The 23,618-nt window shown below is 39.6% G+C and overlaps 1 protein-coding gene across 2 annotated transcripts in view; it reads right to left on the bottom strand.

Annotated features, from left to right (window-relative positions):
- Positions 1–22,204, bottom strand: part of NOD2 (nucleotide binding oligomerization domain containing 2) — a 1,141,123-nt gene extending 1,118,919 nt beyond the window's left edge. For both annotated transcript variants that reach the window (XM_044081989.1, XM_044081990.1), the window contains exon 1: positions 21,656–22,204. The gene's annotated coding sequence lies outside the window, so the exon portion shown is untranslated. The remainder of the gene's footprint in view (positions 1–21,655) is intronic.
- Between the last annotated feature and the right edge of the window lie 1,414 nt (positions 22,205–23,618).

Genomic DNA, 23,618 nt, shown 5'->3' with positions numbered 1-23,618 from the left:
GCAGTACTCAGAAATTGTGTGCACCTTTAAGCTTACAGGATTTACTCTTTTAAAAGTTGTGGAACTGAACGTTGAGACCTGACAAGACAGTTGACAGTGATTCTGACCTTGTTTGCTACAAGTGGGTATGATGACTATATTTTTTCTGGGATTATCCTTATGATCAGTTATGATTAGACTTTAGCTTGCATGTAGGTAAGCTGCAATGATTCAGTAGTAAAAGAAACCCTGCTTTTCATTTTACTTTTAAACTCCTGAGCACTTTATCTGCCTTCAGCTGAATGCCATCTTTCCACGATTGTGTCCTGCTGTTTGTATTTGTTAGTAACTATTATGCAGTTGTAGTAGAGGCATTCCCGTTCGATTCTCAGCTAAAGCGTCTTCTGTGTAGAGACATGCATGAATGGGCGTACCTTCGTTGAAGGTTGTACGTCAGGGCTGGCAACTCGGTACATACAAATCTGCTGCCAATCATTAGCGGACCAGAGTTCCACTGTGGCGACCCCTAAAGCCAAAAGATACAACGACAACTAGAGGCATTATGATTTGTGTCAAAGATCAGACCAAATCTTTATCAGCTATTTTTGTCACGTGAGGGTAAGAACAATCAGTGAGCAAATCACCTCCCAGATAAAAACTATCACTGTTTTTTCCACCTTTTAAGACTTGTCATAGAGTCACATTATATAGAACATCTTACCACATCCACATAACTGTTTTTGCTTTTCCATAATATATCCCTTCTCCAGTAACTCATTCTCAATTTTTTTCATATATTCTTTTGTTCATCTGGAATAGCCCTGTCACTGTTACTTCTCTGCTATTTTTCCCCACTTGTTTCCCATTGGCTGCTGAACTGTCAATGTGCATATGGGGAGAGTAAATCTGAAATGTGAAAGGCAGCACTTTATGACTGGATTAAAAATGTCTTGCCATAGGATCTAGAAATACACGAAATAAAAACTGCTATACTGCTTAATCTGGATTCTCTTTTCATATTCAGTTTGTTATCAGAATTATACTGTCCAGAGTTTTGTAGAATGTCTTTATTTCTCCCTCATATTTTTGGTCTGTTCTCACAAAATTTGCACGTTTTCTGACAAATCATTGAGGATTGATGTGACTAAATAATATTCAATAATTACAGACATTTGAGTGTTTGATTTCAGTTCCTTCCAAAAATACATAATACATGAACTGTTAATCTACCAATTTTGAAAGTTTACGGGAGCAATATTTGAAATCTGTCCTTAGTTTTGAGCCTTTCACCATCCATTATTTGTGACTTTGCCCAGATTTCTTGTGCTGAGAAGTTGAGAGGTATGCTCAGACTGATTTACCGTTCAGAAAATCCATAATAATGCAAAGCCTGTTATTCTATCAACTTTTTAAGTTTGTTAAAGTAATATTTAAAAATTGTCCATATGTGGGACCTTTGTGCCACTTTTATTTATGGCCTGGTTCAGATGTCTTGATGTACCTCTCAACCATTTATCTCAAGAATCGCAGATGAAGCCACATCTTTAAGTTGGATATACAGACACTGTACCATATTTTCATCTTATAGATTGACTGCAGTGTATGTAGTGTTACTGTGCATACATACTTTGTTTGATTGATTATATTTGTGTATTTGGGTATGGTACATACAGCACTCAAGTATGGCACCTCTCTTTGGCATAGACTATCTCGATTTGTTTTATGTTATAAGCTGTAAGTTGAACACAACAGCAAACACTACAAAAAAGTAAAACAACAAAGAAACAATCATCCAATTTACTGCATATAATAATGCAGGTCTAATTTATATCTGACATACTTGTAGCTGGAAATTCACGAATCGAGGTGGAATAATTTACATTAAGAGCTTCAAAACAAGCCCTCGTGAGTAATGCCGGCAAACATTGCATGTTTTTTAGCAAAGCCATCGCTGACTAACTTACCTATCATAAGTAACACCATACCTCTCAAGTGTATCTCATTACGGGGAATGCTCCTAATATGGATTGTTAAAAAGTTAATGTTCATCAAGATTATAATTTGAAAGGGTCTGAAATATATACTTTTAGCAATTTTATTTTAACTATCAATGGTAACTGTAAGTGAATCATATTATGTCATGAAAAGAACTATATGAGAAGTAAAAATATCACATGTTAATAAAACTATGTGCTTCCTAGCTGAAATTGAGTGAGCTGTTAGTAATTGCTGCACATTTGGTCAATTTGTTCCACATCATGAGAGACACTGTTCTCAATTTTGTAGATGGAAGGTGATCCCCTGTCCCAATCCAGGTGATGGATGAGAGAGTAAAATTAAGCTAGGCTGATCATTTGAGAGATATTCAATGGATGGACAAAAGGATGTGTATGTATTATACATTTTATAATGTGCAACCCAATATGTTATTTCATGTAGCTGTACGGAGCAGCTACATCAATATTACACCTTGTGTTCAAATGCAGTAAGTGCGCAAGGCAGGCGGTGCACCACTAATTCCAGTGCAAAATGCTCAGCTGCATGACTCCCTGCTCCTCAGCTCTCCAATATGGCATTCATTTCTTGATCACTTGTATAAACACAGGTCAATCACAAGCTGCTTATGCTCAGGAAAAGCAAATTGCAGTGACTGCTTTCTGTACACCTAGACATATTGAATATATTTTTATAAGAGCTTCTCCATTCACTTCTCTCTGTCTCTGATTCCTTGTAGCCACTTTATTATCAAGGTAATGGGATGGAATTTCAGGCTAAACAATACCGGAGTATAGGACTTCCAATGTAGCTGAGGGAGAAATCATGCTATTAAGTGTTGGTACAAAGTATGATTTTTATGGAGATTACTACATTTGTGTGTGCACTAATACTCCATTCCTGATGTTGTCCTTCTTGAGTATGTGAACTGTATTGCCATCTATGTAACGCACTAAGTCAACTTGCCAGGTACATCTTCATGCAGTTCAGATGTCAGGCAAAATATAAGGCTAGACAGAGAATGTGTTACTGTGCATGTCTGCCTCCATCCCATGAAAGCAGTCACTCACACATGCAGTCATACATACTCAGAGATACACACACACACACACACACACACACACACACACACACACATAGCGCACAAAATATCCTTATAGAAAATAATATGCTTGGCTTGTACACTGTCGTTTTAGCCCACAGATCTGTGGGGTTACTACAGAATTTCAATCAATTTCTACACTCTACAAAACTACAATTGTAGTTCTCTTTTTTTCATACAGACACACCACTGTATTTGCTGCCAGTATAAACATTTGTCATCACAATCTATTTATTGTCTTAATATGCTCTTGTGCATGCCTTTTCATGTTGGGCACCCAGTTACTATAACAAGGACACTGGTGATCATGTAGAATGTCTCACCCACTCTTTTTATGTCAGATACACAGTGACTTAGGCTTGGTGATGTTGAGTGTTATGTACCAGGAAGTTCAGTCTACTTACAAGATATATAAACTATTTTGAGAAAGCGAAGAGGAAATTATTCAGTGGTGGAGACCCTGTTGGAGGACGTCCACATAACCTGGGTAAATGATGACAATATGCTCAACTTGCAGTCATCTGCAAACATGATAAACCCCAGGCCACTGTTTTTCAGCTGCACCTCAGAGAACTATTTCCTGAATAACAGAGGCCTCAAGACTAATCCCTGGGGTATGCCACTCTTTACGGGTTTACTGCTTGCAGTGGCTTCCCGTATTTCAATTATTTATTTGGGTTCCATCAGTCAGCCAGTTTGCTACCCATCTGGTGACATATGGAATTAAGTCTATTTGAGAGAGTTTATCTATTATGCCTGAGTGGGGAATAGCATTGAAGGCTTTGGCTAGGTAAAAGTAGGTGGTGTGCACCATCTTCCCCTCATCCACGGCTTTGGTTACTGTCTTACAGAAGTCGACCTGATTGAACAGACATAATCTCATCTTGTGAAAGCCATCATATGTGGGGTCGAGTGTTTTGAAGTTGCCAATGTCATTGTTAATGAAGTCCATGGTAATCTGTTCCATGGCCTTGCAGATCAGGCTAGTTAGTCTGGTGGGTCTATAAGCTCACAGACCATGGGACACTCCACCTTTGTGTAAAGGGATCACAGTGGCTGCCCTCCACTCGACTGGGACAAAGCCGGTACTCAGGATTTGGTTGAATAGAATGCCTAATGGTGCTACAAATTCATGCCTGACTTCATGTAGAATGCAGCATGGGATGTTATCTGCTCACATGGAGGCATTATTTCCTGCCTTTGATAGGGCGGTGATGAGCTGTTCCCTATAGATAAGGGTTAGGGGGCAGGTACTGGGGATGTCCTGATTTACTGATGAGGGGGATAGAGGTGTGAAGTTTTCCCTCCATCTCTCAGCCAGTAGGTTGGCTATATCTACAACATTCATGTATGTGGTGTCCTTAAACACCAGTTGTGAACAGATCTGGGTGCTTCCCTTGAGATTGCGGGCATATGTGAAAAATGCCTTATGATTCCCTCTAGTAGATGTGGCCACTTTGGACTTGACGTTGGCTTTATAGATTTTGACTAGTGCTCTTCTCTACTTGTTTAGGCTAAGGACAGATTGGTTCCAGTTGGGCACCTGCTCCTTCTTGCTCATGGGCAGCAATTTTTTCTGTTATATAGTTTATTGCAGAAGTCCACAAGACAGGTTTACTCTTCCTTGTGGAGGATGACTTTGTCCTGTTGGGTATTCCTGATTACATGCATCTATATAACTGCTCGTATAATACTTTGGTGTGCATTTGGACATTGGTGCCAGTTCCTACAGATGGGTAGGGGGCTGTGAAGCTGTTCATACCATCAGCTTTGGAGAATTGTTTTAGTTTGACCCTAGCAAGAGGGGGAGTCAGGAGAGATGCAGGCTTCGAAAGTGACTGCTTTATGCTCACATCTTACCAGGGAGGATGACACTATAGGCGTGCTGCAGTGGTTACTCATGTGGGTTAATACCAAGTCCAAGATATGATCACATGCACACTCATTTGGATTCATTCTCTTAGGAATCTTGATGTCTGCATAAGCAATTCAACTTTTCAGCATTATACCCATTTCTCAGTTACCCTCTTCCTTTACTGAAAGCCAGGGACATTGTGTTCCATAAACCTTCATGGCTGAGGCCCTTGTAGATGCTATGATATGTGAATGGTGCATCCTCTGATTGTCTGGAAAGTCAGAGTCAGTAGCAGCCTGTTTTCTTAAAAGGACGATGGAGAAAAATTCTAAAGTATTAGACAGCATCTGAACAACAATAACTTGGCAGTGTTTAAAAGTAAAAAAAAAAAAAAAAAAAAAAAAAAACAGTCTGCACAAATTAATGGAATTAGACATAATATGAAGCCATTAGGAATATACAAGTGATATGAAGTGAGGTAATACTTGGAGAATTATTAACCACTTAAGACAAGTTAATGGTATGGTAGTGTCCTAGGCATTTGCAGTGAGAGAAAAGCAGTCTTCCTGTACATTATGATAGAAATTGGTTCCAGTACGGGAATGTGGGAAGAGGAGAGATTATGGTGATGTAAGGTAGGAATAGGTATTTATTGACAATTGGGATGGAGTAGGTATTTGTGCACATGTAGGGATATAGTTTACTCTGGTGTTGAGCAAGAACTGGGTTTGGAAATGTCACTTTTGCTTAGGTCACGTATGCCATTTGTACTGCTTTGACCACTGGAAAAATTGCTAATTGTGTGTCTGGTCACTATGGGGTTTGGAGCACTGAAAAAAAAAGCTTACTGTATTTGGTGTGCTCAGTACAATGTCTGCATTAATGACTTCATATTATACATCACTATGCTTTCATGTGCAATGTGTTGTTATGAACCAAGAGCACTGACTGACATTTACACAGCCAGGGTTTCAATATTTTTTCTAATACAAATTAATGTACTGATGGAGGACTGCAATGCCAGCTGGACTGATCAGCTTTGTGAATTTAAACCCTCAGGTCATTGCCAACATTATTCTTCATGTTATTGCTCGATCACTGGTTACATGACCCAATAAGTGATTGGCTAGGCTTATAAATGCCCTAGGGCAGATAGCCTAGTATGAACCTATGAACCTATACTAACCTCGAAAAAGGGCATAGCAAAATAAATTTAAAATGGGTGGCGAAAGCCAAGCACATTCTGGCTAGGCTTATAAATGCCCTAGGGCAGATAGCCTAGTATGAACCTATGAACCTATACTAACCCTACCATGCCTTTGTAATCTTAGCCATGTCTCTCAGACTGCATTCTGTAGATTGTGACATTGTTTATAATACACATTGAGCATGTAAATCTACAGGCTAGATTGTGGGTTATTTAACTATTTCACATACATTTGTCAAGGTTATATTTGCACGGTGGCAGGGAAGAACTACTTTACATGGCTGGTGAGCAAATTCCGTACTCTATGGATCCTTGTGGGACAGAATTGATGGTCTGGAATGCTCTGTTTATCTCAAAAGCCAAAGTTCAGCTCCTATGATCTGGTCTTGTCTATTTTGTGCATGTGCTAAAGATACATCAGAGAAGGGTCGTCAAAGCCCTCAAAGCCAGGCAAAGGTCCCCCCTCAGAAGGCTATAGGGGATTCAGTGCGGAGTCGGAGCCCTTAGCTAATCAACATGGGATCAAGTATTCCATTCATAGGTTCATAGGTGTGTACTAGGCTAATGGCCCTGGAGCCTTCAGAAGCCTAGACCCTAGAATTACCCTGGCATTGTGCCAACCGACCTTAGTCCACAGTGCCTCTGTCAAGTAAAGCCACTGGAGTGATCCCTGGGGTGATTTTTCTATTTCCCATCCACTCATCAAGATTTCTCTTGAAGTGGACCAGTGAGGTGCTCTGCTTGACATGTTTGGGAAGTCAATTCCATAGCATGGGCAGTCTCTGGATTATGAACCTGACCCTCCAGCATGTTCTGTTGATTGTGGTAATGAGGTTGAGGTCTTTGGAGCGTGTGGTACAGAGGAATTGGGATTTCTTCAGATGTAGCATTTGTAACAGAGCTGGGTCAGACATGGCTTTGTAAGTCAAGCAGAGATTGCCTCTAAGTAGGCAATATGAGACAGAGAGTAGTTGGACTTTTTTAGTCTGTCCATATAGGACAACTGTTTAAGGCCTAGGATCCTCTCTATACGGTAGTTTTGCGGCCTCTCTACTTGTTGCAGGTGTCTACTGAGATACATGCCAAATGGGGCATTGTACTCAATGATTGGCCTAATGAGGGAAGAGTAGAGGGAGACAATGACCTCTTACTTCTTGGATGCAAAACCCTTAGGAATGATATGTGCCACACAGAAGGACTTTTTGACCACAGTGACAATGTGATGGTCAAAAGAGAGGTTGGTGTCCACCTGTTTTCCCAGATCTATTATAACGCCATAATATTAACCTGTATGTTTACTTTAAAAAAATGGTTTCCTCTGTGGTACTTCTCATGTCTCATCTGATGCAATGGTTTGGATTTCTGTGAATGTGCTAAGCTGTTGTCTGACTTAGAGATCACGTGAATATGCATAACACCACCCTCATCATTTGTGGATGAACAGTCAATTGAAGTTAGACTGAGGAGTCATGATGTCTGCATAGTGCATTCATCTCCCCAGCATGACACCTGTTAATTCAGCTTAGGTTCATAGGTTTGTACTAAGCTAACTGCCCTTGTGGGCCATTTTAAGCCTAGCCAGTTACCCCATGTGAGAATTTAACCCTGTACCTTGTGTCTGTAAGGTAAACACCATAACCATTATGCCAACCTCCCACCCTGGTCTTTCCTGTTCTGACTGTCACAGTCTTTGTTACTCATCTGGCTTCACAAGTTGGACACCTGTAGATAGTAAGATACATGAAAGGTGGCTTATTTGCATAACTGATCTGTCGTTAACATTAGAGAATGTCTTATGATGCTCTGCCTTTATGCAATGTTGTTGCCAAGGGATGTTTGTGCATTTGCTGGCTTGAAAGTACTTTGAAGTTTGAGATCAGTTGTTTAAAGTCCAAACATTACATTTTGCACACTTTTCTGTTGACGAAGCCATGGCCCTTGCCTGTGGTACATAGGAGGATTATACCAAAACATCAACTCGTATGTGTGGTGTTCCTGTGCAAAATGGCCTTTATATCAGTCTCTCTCTGTATCTTTCTCTCTCTCTCTCTCACTATATATATATATATATATATATATATATATATATTTTTTTTTTTTAAATAGAATTTGTGAATGCATGTGTTTGTGTGTGTGTGTATACATACACACACGTATATATAATAATATATATATATATATATATATATATATATATATATACACTTCAAACTTTTAAAAGTCAAAAAACAAAGCACAATCCAAAAAAAACGGCCTCGGTTGCAATGAGATGAAGAAAGATAAAAAAATTCAAATAAGCAACTAAGAAGTGCTTAAAAAAGAGAACTTTAATTTATCAAATAAAAATAAATTAGATACATCCAGTCAATCAAGCACTTTCGTCTCCAACCATATATATGTGCGTGTGCATATACATACATATATACATACACATATATATATATATATATATATTTTGTGTGTGTGTATATATGTTATTTATGCACACATAGAGATATATATATATATATATATATATATATATATATATATACATATACACACACACACACATACATATATGGGTCTACTTCAGAAGATCGACAGACCATTCGATCAACATTCATTTGGTCGACAACCAGTATTCAAGGCACTTAACAGGGATTTGCCCCCCTCCCCAATGTTGTGCGACCCTTGGAGTTGATATATATATATATATATATATATATATATATAGTTAGGGGGTGTGGGGGGCACAGCCCCCCACCTATTTTCATTTAAAATGTGTAGTTTTTCTTGTATTTTCATCCTTTTAAACAGAAATAGGTGGGGAGCTTTGCACCCTACACTCCCCATTGTGGGGGGCTGTGCCCCCCACCCCCCCTAACTATATATATCAACTCTAAGGTATATAATATAAACACACACACAGGATCATAGGAGATTACGAGAGTAATGGTACTGGAGCCCTTACAAGCCTAGCCAAGAGTTTATTCCAAAAAAAGAAACCTCAGTCAGCATCTGTCACACCCTCTCAGTGAGGGACAAAGGTGGAACCCTCAGGACAGGTTTATGGTTTCCCATCCACTCATCAGGGTTGCGTATGAAGAGGGTCAGTGAGGTACTCTGACATGTATGGGAAGTGTATTCCTGAGATGGGTCAGCCTCTGGGAGACAAACCGGTCTCTCCAGCAGGTTTTGTTGATGTCACATATTAGATTTAGGCATATCAAGCGGGTAATGCGCGAGGAGTTAGACTTACGGATATGCATCATCTCCATTAGGTCTGTGTCCGACACTGCCTTGTAGGCGAGACCCAGATCACTTCTGAGTAATCTGTATGATACTAAGTTAAGTGACAGTGATTTAAGCCTGTCCACGTAGGATAGGTGTTGGAAGCCATGGCTTCTCTTTGTGAGGTATTTCTATGGCCTTTCCTGTTGATGTAGGTGTTTGGAGAGGTACATACCGAAGTGGGCATTAGACTCAATTCTAGGTCTAATAAGGGAGGAGTACAGAGAGGTAATAAGCTCCATTTGTCGGCTTTTCTGACCACCACCGCCACATGATGGCCGAATGTGAGATTGTTGTCAACCTGAGTACCCAGGTCTCTCACCACAGATTGTCTGCTTAGGGGGTTGCCATTGGTGTGGTAATCAGTAGGGGCCATCTTTTTGCCGAATGGTACGATAATAATTTTTTTTGCGTTTAACTTAAGGCCATGAATTTGGCACCAGTTATTTGTAGCTGTGAGACCCTCTTGGCAGTATGTTAACATCAATTGAGGTGTCAGTGACAGCACGCAGCTTACAGTCATCTGCCAACTTGGTCAGCCACACTCCCTTTGTCTTTGCCTGGACCTCTGAGAAGTATATGCCAAACAGTAGGGGGGTCCCATGACAGATCACGGGGGAACACCACTGTTGACAGGTCTGCTGTCGGAGGTGGCAGTGCTTATTTTGACTTTGTGGGTCCTATCTGTGAGCCAGCTGACCACACATCTGAATAGATCCAGATTAACATCAAGTTGTGTTAGCTTTTTGATGATGCCAGAGTGGGGAATTGTGTCAAAGTCCTTGGCCAGGTCAGGATAGGATGTATGTACTGACTTTGCCTCATGCAGGGCCTTGGTGACAGTCTCAAACAAGTTGTCTTTGTTCAGTGAGCAAGATCTGACCCTAACTAATCCAAATTGGATGTGGTCAATTGCTTGAAGCTTGCCTATGTCCTTGTTTATGAGATCCATATTAATAAGCTCCATGACTTTACATATCATACTTGACAAGCTGATGGGGTGATAGTTTCCCGGGTCAGTATTGGCACCACCTTTGTGCAAAGGGTTGACTATGGCAGTTCTCTACTCTCGAATGCAGACTGTAGTTAGGGTGTGGTTGAATAGGGTGCTGGCGAACCTAGTTTTTGCTGGAGATTGTGCAGAATACAGCCTGGGATACTATCAGGTCCCATGAAAGCTGCGTTCTTTGCCTTGGATAGGGCCGTTAACAGCTGATGTACAGAGATGCGAGTTGAACAAGTATTGGGGATGTTGACTGGGACTTTGGGGAGTGAAGTTTGTACTGAAGTAAGGAGGTTGATAAGGGGATGAAGTTTGTCAACCAGCAGATTGGGTAAGTCAGCAGGATCAGTGTAAGTGGCACCATTAAGTACTAGTTCGGAACAAACTTGGGCTTTGCCATGGAGGTTCATAATGTAACTTAGGACGAACTTGTGGTTTCCCTTTGTTTTGGAGGCTAGTTTCAACTCATAATTGGTTTTGGAGGTTTTCACTAGTGGTCTAATTTGCTTGCTGAGGCATACAGATATATGTGTGTGTATAGAGAGTGAATACAAAAAGATTACACACCCCTGTTAAAATGCTATTTTTGTGATATAAATAATGAGACCACAGTAAATCATTTCAAAACTTATTACACCATTAATGAGACCTATAACCTGTACAATTCAATTGAAAAACAAACAATTCTGTTAGGGGAAAATATGAAAAAATAAAACAAGTACAATATGCTGGTTGCATAAGTGTGCACACCCTTAAACTAATACTTTGTTGAACCACCTTTTGACTTAATTACAACATTCAGTCTTCTTGGGTAGGAGTCTATCAGCATGGCAAATCTTGGCTTGGCAATATTTGCCCACTCTTTCTTTCAAAAACACTCCAAATCTGTCAGATTGTGAGGGTATCTCTTGTGCATAGCCGTCTTCAGGTCACCCCACAGATTTTCTACTGGATTTAGTTCTGGGCTCTGGCAGAGCCATTCCAAAAATTTAATTTTATTACAGCGAAGCCATTTTTTGTTGATTTGGATGTATGCATGGGGTCAGTGGCGTGTTGAAAGTTGAGATTGCTATTTATCTTAGCTTTCTAGCAGACACCTAAAGGTTTTGGGCCAAATGTGACTGGTATATGGCACTGTTCATAATTCCCTCCACCTTGATTAAAGCCCCAGTTGCAGTTGAAGAAAAGCAACCCCAAAGCATGATCCTGCCACCACCATGCTTCACCATGGTGGATGGTGTAATTTTGGTGATGAGAATTGTTTTTGTGCCAAATGTACCTTTTGGAATTGTGGCCAAAACGTTCAACCTTGATCTCATCATCCCACATGCTTTTGGGAGACTTGATGTATTGTTTTGCAAATTTTAGCCAGGCCTGGATGTTTTTCAGTGTAAGAAAAGGCTTCCATCTTGCAAGCCTACCCCAAAGTCCAGACACATGGAGAATACGGGAGACTGTTGATCCAGTACTTGTCAGAAATTCCTGCAGCTCCTTCAGTGTTGCTGTAGGTCTCTTGGCAACCTCCATGATCAGTTTTCGTCTTGTCTTTTCATCTGTCTTTATCATTCCATGATGTAAACAAGACTGATAGACTATTTGGGGAAATGGCAGTCCTGTTAGGGAAACAGAGGCGGATACTGTAGTGTGTTTGCACCAACTTAATTTGGCTGGACTGTGCTTAGAGGTGTGGACTACTTGCTCCTAAAAGTCAAAAGATGCTTATCTTCAAAGCATATGCTCTTATGTGTGCTCCAGTACACATCTGAAAACAGTCATTTTCCCTGCTTCATTTCCATCCTTTCTGGATTATGTAATTGAGAATTTTGACTGTGAATCTAAGTTAATCTTCCATCAAGGTAGTCTAGCAGCAATTTCTAATAATCAGTTGGCTATCTTTATCTCTGTCTTCTGTTAAGGGATATGATATATAAATATATATATATATATATATATATATATATATATATACATACATATATATATATATATATATATATATATATATATATATATACATACACATCAACATATGTGGGTGTACAAAGACCACTTACTCAAATATGTTGTCACTTCAATAACTTAAATGAAACCTGAAAACAACAAAATCACAAAGCACCGAAGTGCTTTCACTGGGAAATAAATCACTTGGGCACCAGGGTTAACTGCCCTTTTCCCCCACTGTTGTGCGATCTCTGTGTTGGTATATTTAGTTCTGGTAGTATGGGGCACAGCACTCACATGGTGGGTGAGGTTAGAGAAGCCTCCCTATTTTGGTGGGTTTAATGTGTGTCCATTTTATTCTTTGACCCTGTTGTGAACATATCTTTATAAATTTTTTTTTAAAAAATAAGTCAACATCTATTCACCTAAATGAGACCAACGTCAAATATTAATGCAGTTGAGTTTGATATTGTGCAAGCGGAGCTATATTAGCGTATCGAATGGACTAAATAGCGAAAGCTATTTAGTCGATCCAATACTGTCGAAATGGCAAAATAGCGAAGTCACGGAACATCGAATTTTTTTCCAGGGAAAAAATTTGGTGGGCCGTCTTCGGGACTTTGCCATATACTCCACTATGGTGCGATCTTGGAGTTGGTATATTTAAGTAGGGGGTACGGGGGCAAAGCCCCCCATTTATCTTTGTGTTTAAGTTTGTTTTTTTTTTTGCGGAGCAGCAAAATTTTTTCCCTGGGAAAAAATTTGCTGTTACATATGTTCAATATTTTGTGGTTTAGACATTATCGGTACAATGAAATAGCATTCGCTATTTTCATTGTACAATAAGGTAATATAGACACGTGCAAGCTTTACCATCAAATTCACCAAAAATTGTTAGATAAGTTTTTGGAATTACTGATGCAAATATGAACAATCAATATTTTATGCCTGGCCGCATCAGTAGGAGTTGATGGCAGATGCACCTAGAGGCGTCACTTGGATGTGATGAGTTAATAGTATGTTCAACAGTGGAATCAAAATGTAGTGACATAAGAGGAATCAAGTGTATAGTGCTACCAAAAAAACTTTCTCAAATTTAAAACTATTTGAAGTTCACCTCACTTTAAAACCACCTAAGTGAGTATTTCACCAACTAGAAACAGGCTTGTTATATATGGGAAGGCTGACTTTGTGGAAAGACAGTAGTCAGGAGTGGATGCTGTTCAGCACAAGATTGTTTGGGATTACAACTCAGATAAGCTTAATTGTGATCCTAATCAGTTTAGACATGAGTCAACTGTCCTGCAGGCTTGAGTGAGTCTTCCATCGAATTTGCATGTCACTGATGTACGGGTTTGCTCCCCTGCAAGGGTGCATACCAGACATGATGGTAGAAGTGTTACCTCAGTAGAAAGTACTGCTTGAAGTATAACAGAATGCTGTCATTGACGGAAGGATAATCTGAGTGGCTTCTCATTGTTTGGTATTGTGCAATTGTAGTGTGACATATTGGCATCGACCCACATCAATACGTACTCAGAGAATGGTGAGTCAAAGGAAGTTCCGTTCCATTGTGCCGTACAGTTTTGAACCTGTTTACAAGGAAGGAGAGTGCCCAACAAAGCGTTCACGGAGAAGTAGCAGCAGTAGTGAGGACGAAGAACCCTCGGCCACAATTAATGGAGAGACTGAATGGTGCTCTTGCCAGCGGTGCATACAAATGAGTTCAGGACTGGAATGCTACTGCTGTGCATCATCACCATGTGCATGTGTGAAAATGAATGAACTTGATCCGGCACCCAGGTGCATTACCGAACATTCATTCTTTGACAGCACTTGCTTGACACTACACTTTCTACACATACTAATGCGTGCGATGTACTTGTTCAGAGGGAATTTTCGACAAACAAACTGGACAAACAGGTACAAGCAAATGCTACTTTCTTTCATGGTTTGCAGTTGGTGCGTATACATGCAAGACACTGATACAGCTGCTAAGTTTTCTTAAAGATTAATTTCTTTGACTGGTGTTTGATAGTATGTGTTGTGGTAGCTGCAATCAGGAGAAATGTAAGGACAGGGGCAGATAAGTCTCTTTCGAGGACACAATTGACATTTCTTCCTAATGCGGATATTCAGGTTGTTGTATGACCATTAACCTTTTCTCTGTGTTGTACCCTGTGATTAAATTAATCGCTCAGTTGTGATGATTTCTGACAGCATATTTTTACTTCAGTGTAGTACTTACAGGTTTGTTGTGTATCATGAATATGTGTTGTGGATGTATGACAATCGAAAATTGGGATAGGGACATCATGTAGTCATACCCTCGTGTGTGGTGAACTAAATCCGGCAGAGATTTCCTTCTGATGAAGCAGACTATACTGGATTCAAGCCATTTGAGGGTTTTTGGATGTTTCTCTAGTAAATCTTAAAACAGTTGTATATTCCCAATGAAGTAATCAGTGTAGAAATCCAGTTATAAGCAGAGTGTTATATTCTCTAACTTTTTGGCTACATGTTATAGGACGTTCCCCCAGTAAGTGTATACAGTGTTGTGTACACGAGTATAGTTGTTTTTAAGAATAACTATCGTTTTCTGAAAATTTTGGTTTTGTCTTGTCAATGTTGGGTTACCTAGCAGATGAACTGCAATTATGTGCATTCCTTTACTGCAGTGTTTTTATGTTTTGAAATGGAGGCAATTTTGCATTGTATACAAGCTAAACTTCTGTGACTGACATCAGTGTTACAGTTAGCTTCTGTACGTCATTAAAATTGTACTTTTAATAAATTCAATATTATGGGTAATGTGTTTCTCTTAAAACAAAACAGTCTTGTTATGCATTGCTTTGAAATGAAAGTCATACAACTTAGGGAATGTAATTTGAGTGTGGTAGCAGAAATACAATGATAGCCATAGTGACATGACACTGGATTAATGAAGCCGTGCAGTATTGTGCACCTCAAACTTGTCCAATAAAGCTTAATTATCAGGTAGAAGTTTAACAGTCTCTATATACCAATATGCTGTTTTGCAGCAGTCATTTGTATATGCATTGTGCATAGATAGCAATTTGTTGTATTTTGGGGATTTGTCATTCTGTGTACAACAGCTGAGAACAGTGTAAGCAGTGCAAAAAGCATGACGTAAGGGTAAAACAGCAGTTGTTATGAACAGCTGTTTTGTGGTGTTGAGTTTGTCACAAACTGTGTCCTTGCATATGAGAGTTGACATAATCCTTGTGTTGTACAAGTATCTTGAGGTGGCTGGGTGAAGCAGAGGAAATGCTTTGCTTTTTTTCAGCTGAAAGTTGCCATAGGATGGCCTGCAGGCAGTAAATGGCAGCCAGTACTGGGACACTGCTAGAAAGGGTATTGCCAATTAGTGAGCATCCCAAAAAATCGACTCTGGTGATTTACATTTGCGAGGTTTTTTATTGAAACTGTGTGCTGACTGTTTCACTTTGAGGATCATTGAATGAATCCTGCAAATATTAACTGCAGTCTGTTGCTTATGGCTTAATGAAACTTTGGCCATTGTGGAATGACTGCTGGATGCCTCTTTTTAATGGTTCTTCACTGAGTTTTCCTTGCAGTTACTGGTGTACTGCTGATGACATTCACTCAAAGGAACAGACAATTGTGTGCACCATTGAATCGTAACCCAAAGCTTTTGGACAAGTACCATAGTTCGAATAGTCCTGTAAGCTCTTGCACTAATCCCTTACCTATGTTGGTGTTGGTATGCATTCCCATGTACGTGTACTTAATGAGGATGATCTCAGTGTGGATGTAACATGCCAAAGTGGTCACCTTGTGTGAAGTACTGAGAATAGAGGATATGTGAGTGCTTTATTTAGGAATATATCTAAGCATTATGCAAGAGATCAATTTAAAGGCATTCAAAATAATGCCAAGACAGTAACAGCTATGAGATACAAGATAGACGGTTGCAGTACCCGTATTGTATCTAAACTGAAAATCAACATCATGTATAGCTATGTATAAAGGGATGACACTTGACATCTTTGAACGTTGTGCATTTCAGTTCTCATGTACCAGAACTGGGTCACTGAGGGGCAGGATACCAGTTCCAGATTTGTATATGCTTTTTCGCCATAAGTAATGCAAATACTCATGTCAGTTGTAAATGTTTTGCAATTTGTTATCCTTTGGATCTTCAAATAAACATGCAGTGCAAATTAACATGCAGTGACACAGTAAATGCACCATGACATGTGGAGGTAATATTATATGTCTGAAGATTTCATTACATGCAGCGCGAACGGAAGCAAAAACATTGGTAGTGTGTATTAAACACTGTTTGTCTGCATAAAATGTATCAGCCTGTGGGAACTGTTGTGGTGGAAAATTGTCAGTCACATAACGTTAACAATAGGGGCAATGCATACAATGGGTCTGACATAGGTCTAAGAATGACTTTTAGAATGAGAATTTTAGAAATGAGAATTTCTTCCCACTATTATACCTTACAGCCACTCAGTCAAACAAAAACACAGTCATGCACTTATACTACATACACAGTCATGCACTTAACACTACATACGCAGTCATGCACTTAACACTACATACGCAGTCATGCACTTAACACTACATACGCAGTCATGCACTTAACACTACATACGCAATCATGTACTTACACTACATATGCAGTCATGTACTTACACTACATATGCAGTCATGTACTTATACTACATACGCAGCCATGTACTTACATTTGCTAAAACTTTGTCTTAAAAAAAAAAAAAAGAAAAGAAATGCAAACCAGCCCTTTTCCCCTTACAAAACAATTTCCCTGCCAAGGCTAGTATGTTTGCACACCCTGAATAACTGCACATCTGAGTCTCTGACTATTCCATACAAAGCAGTGTGGAATTCACAGAAAGTCTGTAATGGGCCCTATTCCAGAACTGCCCTGCAGCAATACCAAAGTTCAGATCCATAGAAGAGCACCAAATTATTATAGTCATAAATAAATATGCGGCGGTAGTGTTGTTGCCTCACAGTAAGATGCTGTCCGGTTCGATTCTCAGCTATAGCGTCTTCTGCGAGGAGACATGCGTGAATGGGCATACCTTCGTTAAAGGTTGTGTGTCAGGGCTGGCAACTCGGCACGTAAAAATCTACTGCTAATCATTTGTGGACCGGAGTTCTGCTGTGGCGACCCCTAACTGGGAAAAGCCGAAAGACAAAACAACAACAAATTTACCTGGTATGCCTTCAGTCAGGAACAACACTTCAGGATGTGCAAACAGACATTTTATTCTTACAGAGCTGGGAGTCAGTCTTCATAGTTCTTGATTCTCACTTTACAGAGAACCTGTAATTTTATACATTTTCTTATCTAACCTGGTCATGCAGCGTCATTACATTACAGTTAATTTGACAAATGAAAAACTTTGCAAATGTCCTCATCCCTCGTGATTTTAGCCTCGGACTTCACGTGAACACCTTTCTATACATGATCCACCTGCTTCCAAGGGGTCTTGCTAATGACATTGGATGTTTCAAACTTGCCCTAGCCAACAACGCACTTCTAGCCTGGAAGAGTCAGGCTAACAATTTTGTAATAACTACATGCCTCACTTCATGCAACATGTACTATTCTCTCTTATTACATACTAAAAGAATGCAGTGTAAAAGACAGCAATACTGTGGCTTATGAAGCTGTATTTTTCCCAGCCATGCATACAAATTACATGTGCTTTTTTAACAATCATGTTATAGCATCATTAATAAACTGAGATTAATCATCATCATCTTCTTTCGGCTGTTCCCGTTAGAGGTCGCCACAGCGGATCATCTGTTTCCATTTCTTCCTGTCCTCTGCATCTTGCTCTGTCACACCAACCACCTGCATGTCCTCTCTCACCACACCCATAAACCTTATCTTAAGCCTTCCTCTTTTCCTGTTACCTGGTAGCTTCATCCTTAGCATCTCTTTCCCAATATACTCAGCATCCCTCCTCAGCACATGTCCAAACCAATGTAATCTTGCCTCTCTGGCTTTGTCTCCAAACCTTCCAACCTGGGCTGACTCTCTAATATACTTATTCCTAATCCTGTCCACCCTTGTCACACCCAGTGCAAATCTTAACATCTTTAACTCTGCCACATCCAGCTCTAACTCCTGCCTTTTTGTCAGTGCCACTGTCTCCAACCCATATAACATTGCTGGTCTCACTACCCTCTTGTAGACCTTCTCTTTCACTTTTACTGATACTCGTCTGTCACAAATGACTCCTGACACTCTTCTCCACCCACTCCATCCTGCCTGTACTCTCTTCTTCACCTCTCTTCCACACTCACCATTACTCTGAACCCAGCCACTGGGGATGCCAGTGCATTTCATTGTGCCGGTCCCAAGCCCGGATAAATGGGGAGGGTTGCGTCAGGAAGGGCATCCTGCGTAAAACTTCGCCAAATCATTTATGCAGACAGCAGTAATAAACTGAGATTAATATACATTTTAATAAGCTGGTCTTGTCCCATAACAGTATGCATAAGGGAAAACAAGGTAGAAGACTGAAATTCTATTTACGGCAAATATGTATATTCTTAATGAGTTTAATTTTTTTTTGCAGACAGCTCAATCTGTGTCAGTGGCCAAGATGAATTGTAATGAGTGTATATTACTAGCATGTGTAAAGGAATACTTACAATCCTTTATATCAAGGATTGAGAAAAAGCATTTTGTAACATGATTTACTGTAAAAGTGCTATTCAGATGATAGGAGTAAGAGAAATGAGGTAACACTTTTACTGGCACACCAGGCAGACTGCAATCAAGTTGTTTGATGTGTATTGTCATGCAAAGCTGACTAAATAGCTGAACCTTGCATGGCTGGAAATGTGATACTCTTGCTAGCAGGGGGTTGGGATATGGGAGGAGTAACTGTAGAAGAAACTGAAACAGATCAAAGTTAAATGTCTAAAAAAGGCTGATATCTCAGCAAAGAGATGGTAGTTTGGAAAGCCTTTTTCACAGAATGTAACACATCAGCAGCAAACACATTTGTAAGAGGCACTGCATGACTGAATTATACGTTTAGTGACACCTCTGAAAAATAGCTTCTCATCTCTGCTTTTCCATAAGGGAATGTAAATATAATCTCAGATACAGTGGATTTGCAGTGTATTATGGACTAGATTTTTCATTAGATCTAAATTAACTCTCATCAGGATGTCTGCCCCCAGGAGGGCAGTCAGGGGTACACACAGAATAAAATTATTATTTACTACTTCTATCTGGTACATACAGGTTTGCAATGAGCCAAACTTAAGGAAAAGTTACAAAATATATCTTTTTAATTATTTTCCTGTAGTGGTCCTTTAAACATATCACAGAAACCTTTATGTAGTTGATGTCTGAAATACTGCCTCTGGCAATGGCGACTCCCAGTATAAACCTTACGTAATTAAGATCACCAGGAGCGGCCTTAGGTCAACTGGTGCCCTAGGCAAGAGGGCTCCATGGCGCCCCCACCTCACACCACCAGGTACCTCCTTCCTGGTTTACCTACACCAAATAAATACTGGAAAAGTGCCCCTGCTAGAGCGGTGCCCTAGGCGGTCGCCTAGTTGGCCTATGCCTAAGGCCGGCTATGAAGATCACTGTAACGTTTAATTTGCTGCCTGACACAGTCCAGGTGCAATTGCCATTACGCGGTTTTCTCGAAAGTGCAGTCCTTGTAAGTTTCCTTCCAAACATGTGTGTGGAGTATACCTTTCAACTGTACTGATTTTCACAGAATGTCCAGAATTTTGCCTTATATTTTTGGTCCGGTTCTTCATAAAATTGTGGCTTTCTAGCAAATTAGTGGCAAATCATTAAAGATTGAAGTTAGAAAATAATGACATACATTTGAGTTTTAGACTTCATACCCTTCAAAAAATTAATGCTAATGCAGAACCTGTTATTCTATCAACTTTCTAAGTTTCTAAGAGCAATATTTAAAAATTGTCCCTATTTGTACCACTTTTATTCATGGCTTTGTCCAGATTTCTTACTCTAAGAGGCTGGGAGCTATCTGGAGCTATTCTCCCTGGGTCTCCACTGAAAATGGGTTCAGTCCCAGGCCAGTCGGTCTTTCCTGGTAAAGAATGTTAAATAAATAAATAAATACATAAATATAAATAAATAAATAAATAAATAATCGACCTGTGTCAGCCTCACTCTCTTACACATGAAACGAATGATACATCACAGCAGTAAAACAATCTCGAAATAAGGAATGTTCAACTGGATGAAGTGAGACGCACCTCTATCCACTGTCACCTATTATAAGATATGCCTTTTTAGGTCTCAGCATCCCACTGACAACAGTGAAATTGCAACCTACTCCACATTTCTCAGTGCAATCTTAAATATACATTCTTAACAGCGGGTAATACCCTATACTCATTGTAAATTATGAGATTTTTATTTCAACGTGCTTTGAATTGTAAATCTCAGTGTTAATTAACACAACATGTCCACTTGTCAGACGTATAAGAAAACTAGACAAACCTGAAGAAAGACATGCATCCATAAATAAATATATAAAGTTGTTGCCTTCGTTTTGGAGGAGGGAACGGGAAGAGAAAGCAAAATACGTAACTCACTCAGGTGAAACGCACTCAAACGCAAACACGCACTATCGCTCTGGCGTAGGGTTGCCAACTTGCCACCTGTCCATCATTAAGCAGGACAGTCACTGTTTGGTAAGTTCTGTCATACAAAAAGTATGCAAATGAAATATGTCCTCTAATTTTTTACTTAAAAAAATTCCTAAGATTCAGCAAACATTTGCAAAAAAAAAAAAAAACGTATTTGTATTTGAAACATCTTCGTGCATACCTTTCCACTGCCCGTTTTTTCGCAGAAAAACTAGATTATCGACCCATGTGTTCAGTCTGTTCCTCACAAAAAAATTGATGTTTTCTAGCAATTTCTTGAAGAGTGAGGTCAATAAATGATAGGCATTTTAAATTCAGACTTCATATCCTTCGGAAAATACAAATGAATGCATCACATGCTAACCTAGCAACAAGTTTGTAAAACAATATTTAAAGTCCATCCCTATTTTTGGACCCCCTCACCCCCAATTATTTTTGGCTTTGTCCAGATTTCTTGGGCTAACAGGTTAACGGGCATGTCTTATTGTTATAGGAAACAACTCAATTTCTGGAAGACTGGGTGATTAAAGTCAAGTCCAGTCATGGATCTGAGCATGGTTTGTCCTGCGGAATCTTATAAATACCCACTTTGGTAATTTGAAAAGGTGCCAGCCCTACCTCTGAGCAAGCTGAAGTTCTCCTGGTACTTGCCCGACATTCCGAAGCAGACAGCAGTTACTTTTAACACCAGAGCGAATGATGACTCTCTAGCGTTTTGCTGATGTGTTACTTTATGCTGTGAAGGATGAAACGCGGCTGGCGATTTCTTTTTATTCCGGCAGAGCTGTACACCTCCGTGATTTGAACCACAGCCACATTCTGTCTGCCATTTAGAAGGACGTCTTCATACAGCGGACGCAGATGCTGCCTACTGCAAGTAAGGAACTACAATTCCCATCATACTACAGAAATTGGTACTTTGTGGTATGAAGCGTCTTAGGCTTAAAACTGCTGCTTGGGCTTGGCTGGTATTTTATTAGTCATACTCCGACCTCTTTCGGTAGTCTTGAACTAAGTTGCAGGCATGTTAAGATCTGGGATATTTCATAACAAAGTGAGAAGCTCTTAACGCAAGTAATCTGGACAAAGCGTAAAATAATGACGGAACAAATGCCACAAAATAGGAACAGATTTTAAAAACTACCTGTTACAAACTTAGAAACCTGCTAGAATGGGCGAAATTGAAGTGTATTAACCCACCTCCGAGTTCGCGCAGGAATGGGCGTGCCCGCTGTGATTGACAAGCTGGAGGGCGGTGATTAACAACGGCAAGGTGCCGTGATTGACACGCAATGCAAATGTAACGGTAAATCCGTATCATGTAGCAAGAAACAGTAGAATTAAAAACAGATCATTTAATAAGCACAATAATGACACATTCGAAACTAAATTGAGATATTAATTGTGGTTGACACAACTCTTGAAATAGTAGAGTTGCTCCTCAAAGTGTTACTAATTTCTTCATATATTACACCTTTGTAAAGGGCTTTAATTTTTTAATAACTAAACCTGTACAAAGACTCTTATGTGAAATAAACGGGGGGGGGGGGGGGATATGGAGCCTTTAATAATAACTTCAATCAGGCAGCTACAAAATATCATTGCCAGGATAACTTGTGTGCCTTATGCCCTTTGCACTACGACAGCGTCCTAACTACAGTCCTAAACAGCATATAGTCGGTTTCACAGAATGATTCAATATTTTGCTGTAATGTGTATGTTTGTAAGAGAATGTAGGACAGGACAGATGGCACTTTACCCTTTTTGAACCTAAACATAGTTACAAGGAATCACTCACACAACCCTGCACGTGGTATGTCTTAAAAGCAAATGCAAGTCATCACTAATGTCATGATATGTCAACTCTCCCTGTTTTAAAGGACGTCTTGATTTTTGACTTAAGATTTTAGCTCTCTACCTCTTAATCCATGCTAAAACTGGTGACATATGGAAAAAAAGTGATGACTTACTCTTAATAAATAACGACAATTACTTCTTTCACTTCACAAAATGTATATTTCACATTCTTTAATTGTGTCAATGTCTTGCGTTAATGACACTAATATTTTAAAATGTGTTTGATTTTAAAATAAAGTAGTGATATAGCACAAAAAATATTTAAAAACTGCTTTAATAATGGTGAAATATTGGTCTAAATTACCTTGTGTTTTGGTAGCATTTTTCAATCAAACGGTGGGAGGTGCAGTCAAAATGGTCACAGGCAGGGTTTGGGCAGGGCTTGCTACTGCGCATCTGGTGGGTTAATACACTTCAATTTTGCCCTAGAATGAACAGGACTTGTGTTAGCATGCATTTTCTGAATAATAACTCTGAAACGCAAATATATGACATTATTTGGTGGCTTCAGTCCTCTGTGATTTGCCAGAAAACCACAGATTTTATGATGAACAGGTTCAATATTTGAGGTAAAAATCTTGACATTCTTCGAAAATCTGTATAATTCAGAGGTGCACGGACAGAATGTATGTACTGGTGCCCCTCTCCAGGAGTAGTGTTCAAAAAATATAGTCTTTGACACGGATGAATTTTTCACTTATTAATATAAGAACACTGCAGGCCA

This window comes from Protopterus annectens, chromosome 8.part1, assembly GCF_019279795.1.
Source record: "Protopterus annectens isolate FY-2018-M chromosome 8.part1, PAN1.0, whole genome shotgun sequence".
In the NCBI taxonomy this organism is placed as follows: domain Eukaryota; kingdom Metazoa; phylum Chordata; order Ceratodontiformes; family Protopteridae; genus Protopterus; species Protopterus annectens.
This window is presented reverse-complemented; position numbering and strand designations above follow the sequence as displayed.